The following is a 6,628-nucleotide window of genomic DNA, read 5'->3' as shown; positions in this document are numbered from 1 at the left end:
TGTCTGGCTGAAAGATTCCTGGATATATAAATACCTAAATATTTCACTACATTCTTTACAGGAACACTTCCTATCGAAGTATCTTCACAATCATGCACAGGCAATAATTCACATTTAGATATATTAAGCTTTAAACCTGAGGCTGCAGAAAACTTTTCGACTAGCTCAATAGCTTTTGGTAGCTGATCTTTATCTTTAAGGAAAAGCGTATCTTTAAGCCAGTAGCGAAATTTTAATTTCCCTATCAAATATGGAGATGCCTTTAAAATCAGGATCGCATACAATGTTCCTGGATAACAACTCAACAACTAAAATAAAAAGAAAGGGCGAAATAGGGCAACCTTGTCTAACACCCCGCTTTATATCAAATCTAGGAGATGTGTTGAAATTTACTATCACAGAGCTATTAATTCCTTTACAAAACATATCAATCATCTCTACAAATGTCGTTCCAAAACCAAACAACTTGAGACATTTTATAAGAAAACCATGTTCAATGGTGTCGAAGGCTTTATAAAAGTCTAAAAAAAGGATGAAAGCTTTAGAGTGTATTGAGTCTGCATAGTCCAATAGATCTAATACAAGTCTAACATTGTTACTAATATGCCGTCCCTTAATAAAACCTGACTGAGGTTCAGCAACAATATGATCAAGTCCGGTCTTTAATCTGCTTGCAAAAACTAAGGCCAAGATTTTATAATCAATAGTCAATAGAGTAATGGGCCGCCAATTATCTATTAGTAAAACATCTTTATCAGGTTTTGGTATTAAGGAGATAACCCCCTGTTTCATCGATGTGCTCATTTCTCTCTGACTGGTGCATTCTTTATACATGTAGAATAAAAGATTTTGAATAAGGTCCCAGAAATTAATATAAAATTCAACTGAAAGGCCATCTATACCGGGTGCTTTCCCTTTTTTCATAGAAAAAAGTGCTGTTTTAATTTCATTTAACGTAATCTCTGAGTCACAAAGTGTTTTAAAGTCATCCTTAATAGCAGGCACATCCTTCATTGATTTAGAGATGAAATTTTCACATTTGCAATCATCAAATTTGGAAGCGTAAAGGGCACTGTAAAATGAAGAGACAAAGTTGGAAATCTCTGTTGTATCTGAGCATTGAGTTCCATTAATATCAAGAACATCCAGTGATTTCCTCCTTACATTTCTTTTTTTCCAGAGCAAAAAAGTAACTGGAGTTGGTTTCTCCTTCCTCCAGCCATTTTGCTCTAGACCTTATAAATGCGCCTTTAGCTAAATCCTCATACATTTGATCTATTTTTAGTTGTATCTCCTTTAACTCCATTTCTTCCTCAGAAGATACAGTACTTTTAGTTAAAAGGATGTTAATTCTATTAAATAATTCTGATTATTTTTGATTCCTAAGGAATTTAAGTTCTTTACTTCTCTAATAGCAGCGCATCTAGCCATATATTTAACGTATTCCCATTTTTGCTTGAATTTGCATTTTGTATTATCTTTAAATATTTCTTCAATTATTTTTTTTTATACTATCATTGAAGTTGACGTCCTGGAGAAGAGAGTTATTGAATTTCCAGTAACCTCTTAAGTTTGCAGTTTCCTGTGAATCACCCAATTTCAGAATAATTTGTTTATGATCTGATAAAGGGACAGAAGAAAGAGACACGTTTTTAAGAAGATGAAGAGCATTTGTTGAAATTAAAAAAGATCAATTCTAGATTTACACGACAAACTTCTGTTAGACCAAGTAAAATTCAACATATCAGGATTCAAAAAGCGCCATGCATCAGTCAGAGACAAGTCACAACAAAGTTTTAAAATCAGATTGTTACTTTGTAAAGTAATCTTGGGAGGATACCTGTCTTTTGCATCATCAGCACATTCATTAAAGTCACCACCTAAAATTAAGAGGGAGTTTGAATACTTCTGTAAGAGTTCATTTAATTTTGAGACTATGTGGGAGAAAAGCCCTTTGTTTCGAGAGCGTGAGTTGTGACCATAAACATTGCACACAATAAGGATTGCATTATCCTGCCTAATAACAATAGTTAACCATCTGCCATCATCAGAAGATACCACCTCTAGAATATCTCCTTTAAATCTATGTAGAAAGATAGAGACCCCAGCTGAGTGATTGGTGCCATGACTACAGTAAATTCCATTTCCCCATTGCCCTTTCCAAAACGTAATATCCGATTCACAGGAATGTGTTTCTTGAAGTAGAATCAAATCAGCCTCACTTCTTTTACAAAATAAAAAAATAGCTTTCCTTTTTACAGAGTCCCGTATACCCCTGGTATTCAATGACATCACAGTAAGAGAATTTAACTTAACATCCATCAAATAAATTAGAAAAACAGAAAAACAAAAAAAACTATAAGACACAAACTAAAACAAGCTCTCAACTAGTAACAAGAAATGTAAGAAGTGTTTAAGTAACCGTTGAAGAAGGATTGATACACAACCATTAACATTATGGTGAACAAATAGCGACTAAATAAATGTATATTAAGGCACCATATATTTGATTTGGTATAATAAACAGAATTACAAACTATCCTTAACATAGCCATTTATATAATACTTTTATCAACTTAGTTTAATTATATATATGAACTTAAGGTATTACTTTTAAAGATACTAACTCCTTTAGGAGAACATATTGTATAAGGTTAATTAGAAAATTTCAGAACCAAACATTAGGACCAAATAATCACAAATAACTATATTAGCCAGCCACTAGCCCATATTTGGGTGAGAACCTTTAATTCGTTTCAGGACAAAAACAAAATACTCTTTTACTTTCCTTTAGTTATTTTCTATCCCTTTTTTATATACATACCGACGTTAATGTTTCTTGAACCAAAGGAGGACCCATTATTAGTTCTGCCGGTTTGCAGCTCCGGTGACAGTAAGACCGTTAGATTCACTCTGGGATCATTCACAGGGGATGAGAAATCATCATAGCCTACAACTTCTCGTCCATCAAATGTCAGTTTAGAAAGTATTAATCAATGTCTGCGTAGTTGATCTTTTTCCCATCAATTAGAGCGAGGGGGCCAAGGAAAGAAGCTTTTTTCCCCTCCTCTCTTGCTTTTTTAACTAGGGGCCAGAGCTTCTCTCTGGCAATTCTGTCCTCCGGAGACAAAGCCTCAGTAAGCCGCAGTTTTTTGTCACGTAGGAACCGGCTCCCTTTGGCGCTCTTCCAGACAGCATCACGGATGCGGCGAAGTGCAAATAGAATAATGACAGATCTGTGGGGACCATCCTGTTTTTTAGGGCCGACACTATGGGCAATGTCGATCCCCTCCTCCAGGTATTCCTGTAGCCCAGGTGCAACTTTTCCAATCACGGTAATCACCACCCTTCTCACATCCTCGTTGGCCTCCTCTTTCAGCCCGTGCAGCTTTAGCGCCCATCTCCAGCTATAACGCTTACCCCAGATTTCCACCAACTGCAGAACGTCTGCGGAACGGCTCCGCTGCGTGTCGGATCCGTGCTCCGCCGTCCTTCAATATACCTACCAGATACGGATTTGTTGCGGAACGGCTGCGGCCATGACTGACAGCTGAAGTCACGAGGACATACGATATCTCGCGAATTTACGTTTGATCGCGCGATATAACAGGATTTAGTTTCTATAAACAGAACCACAAAACCAGCAACAGTTTGTTTCCATCCAGAGGAGTACAGGGGAAACAACTCTGTGCTGACCTGCTGATCTCCTTTTTTTTGTGGAGATTATTGGGATTCTAGTACAATATTTATAATTATATAATCGACTTATAAAATGCTAAATGTTTATTTTGGGTTCCTTCTTGAATGAATTGGGAAAGTAGTAGGCTGTGTAAATAAATTTAACTATTGTTCTTGTTGGAAAAGGAAAAAGTATATTTTTATTTTGAAAATTACCGGATGTTTTATTTTGTTTCTGTGCTCGACTTCCTGCGGCGCTCTCCGGCATCTGGCAAAAATAGAAACTTTGCGTATATGCTCCGGAGGGCTGCGGTCGCCGGAGCTGGGACAGAGTCGGAACGCAGCCGTTCCGCAGTCAGTGAAAATACACACATTGACTTGAATGGAAACCTATTGACTCCGCCGCCGTTCCGGAGCAGATCCGCAGCCGTTCCGCAGTTGGTGGAAATGGGGGGTTACAGTCGGCGACTCCTTCCCTCAGGATTCGGTTTTCTTTTTTCAGATGTTCAATCTCTTGCTTCGTGTTTTTCAGTACTTCTTTATGTTGCTCAATGTCCACCACAAGTTGTTGAACAGTAAATGAGAGTTTCTCAATTTGCTTAGAGGTTTCAGTTGTTGTCAGTTCGATGACCGAAATTTTATGGAAAGAGTTGTCAATTTTTTGCCCTAGTTCACCACAACTTTTGGCTAAATCTTGGATAGCAGCCAAAATGTCCGCATGGCCATTCTCTTCGCCGTCACCGTTACCAGTTCGCGCTTCTTCTTCTTTGTGACAGGTTTCTTAGAGATATGAGGTGAGGTGGAAAGAATGTCACCTGTGTCAACGTCAAGTTTATTCGATACATTGTCTTTACCCGAGTCTTCCATTGGAACTTCTGTGGTGCTGACGTTAGAGTTGTCTTCCATTGCTTTCACTCTCTGGCGTGTGTTCCCGTATTGACAAAACTTTAGCCTAACGCTTACCGCCAGTTGTGACTTTTCCCTTTTGCCGGTTCTCCTTTTTTAATGTAGGCTATATGAGCATATTTTCACAACACTGCTGCCTCGTAGCACCAAAAATGGTTTCCCTTACTTTCAAGCCATCATTACACCGGTTTCAAGTCAAAGTAATTAGGTTGTGATATCAAAAACCTCCACTTTTCTGACAGAAGAGTTCAAAACAGCCTCCTCAGACAAGCGCCATCTTGGCTCCCATCGTCATTTCTCTTCTATGCAAAAGAGAGTCGCGTGTTATGACGCAATCGTTGGCGTATTTTTACAAAAACTGCTTCTACGGGGCCACAACGTAAGATACAAGGTAATGGAGCATTTTATACATTGTCGTGTTTCTTTAGAAATAAATAATGGACAAATGGAGTCTTTAAACGTCTCAGATGTAAAGTTATTCGCTGTCAAAGTGACGCAAAAATGAATGGGAGTCAATGGAATGCTAACAGCAGGTGAAGGCTTGTTAGCCAATGGCGGCGCCCGGGGAGACTTCAGTTTCCGGCTGGTGGATTACCCCCTTGGTGAAATCAGCGTATTGTTCATCTTGTGCTGGTCTGCGACGCGCCAGGGATTACGTCATCACGTTGGAAACCACGTCATCTATCTAAGTCCCTCCCCTTCCGGTCGACTGCCATGGGACCTGAAAAATATTGTATGGTAGTCAATGGCGAGAGACAACAAATATTTCGATCTCGTTTGAATTGTGCCCTGAATTACACATATGATGTTTGTCAATTTAAAAGATACATTTTAAAGTCAAGAAAGTCGCAGTTTGCTGTAAAACTGTTGAGGTATAAGACTACAAACCCAAAAGGCCACATTTTCTCTCAATGAATGAAGCTAACTTTACTGAAGCTAACGTCTGTCATTTTTTCTATAGTCTTCTTACGTTATAATCGTAACGTTACGCCGTCATGCCTGAGTGTTCTGTACCAGACTGCACACATACAAGTAGGGGTGGGAGAAAAAATCGATCCATCGATGCATCGCGATTCTCTCTCCAACGATTCTGGATCGATTTCTGAGAATTCCAGAATCGATTCTGAGCTTAGTTTAACCAGATGTGCGATGACGTTGAGTTTGCTTTAGAAACACCCGTATTCTGCTTGCTTCCAATTCCTCACACACATGCACCACTCGAACCTTCCATAAAATAATCTTTCATAAAGTTCGGAAAGGTTGAAGCGAATTACAAGGACATTCACAGGCTTCATTGCACAGGATACGCTGTGAGAGACGCACGCTTTCTTTGATGTTACACTTGAAGTGTGCTGTCTCGCCCGTCGGTATTTTCCTTACAAATGCATACGAAGTCATCATTTATGTGGTTTGGAATGCAGTGGACTTATATATTTAAAATATGAACCTCACCAACAGAAGGCTGCTTTCAATTTCAAATGCTGACGCGCGCTTTGTTTGTGAGACTGCTCACGCATGCGGCTGTGCGACTCCGTGTAGTGGTTTAATGTACTTGTGCAAAATAAACGTAAACACAGCCAGTTATGTCTTAAGGGGTTAAACGGACAGGACACACCGCATTACTTCTTTTATTTCAAAAGAGATGCGTGCGTGAATGCAGCTTAATAGATCTCCCGCAGTCTATGATGTCATTGTAAAAAACAACAGTAAAGATGAAGAAATATCACTCACAGTTCTTGAATGGAAAACGTTCAGATAATCTATAGGCTACTGAAAGCACTTTTTGTTTGTTTGTTATATTTTTCTATGCTCCTCTTTATTATTTGTTATATTAGTTATATAAGTTTAAAATTCTTAACATACAACTGTTTTAATAAAAAAAAATTAATTTGTAAAAAAAAAATTAAAGTACCTAATTACTTATGTAAACTAATGAATTAATAAGAGGCGGAAAGGTAGATAAAGAATCGTTCTGGAATCGGATCGTGACTCCCAGAATCGGAATCGGATCAGATCGTGAGGTGACCAAAGATTACCACCCCTA

The sequence above is a fragment of the Rhinichthys klamathensis genome, unplaced genomic scaffold (assembly GCF_029890125.1).
Source record: "Rhinichthys klamathensis goyatoka isolate OS25496 unplaced genomic scaffold, OSU_Roscu_1.1 h1tg000090l_1, whole genome shotgun sequence".
Taxonomy (NCBI): domain Eukaryota; kingdom Metazoa; phylum Chordata; class Actinopteri; order Cypriniformes; family Leuciscidae; genus Rhinichthys; species Rhinichthys klamathensis.
The sequence above is the reverse complement of the archived record's forward strand: the minus strand, read 5'-3'. Positions refer to the sequence as shown.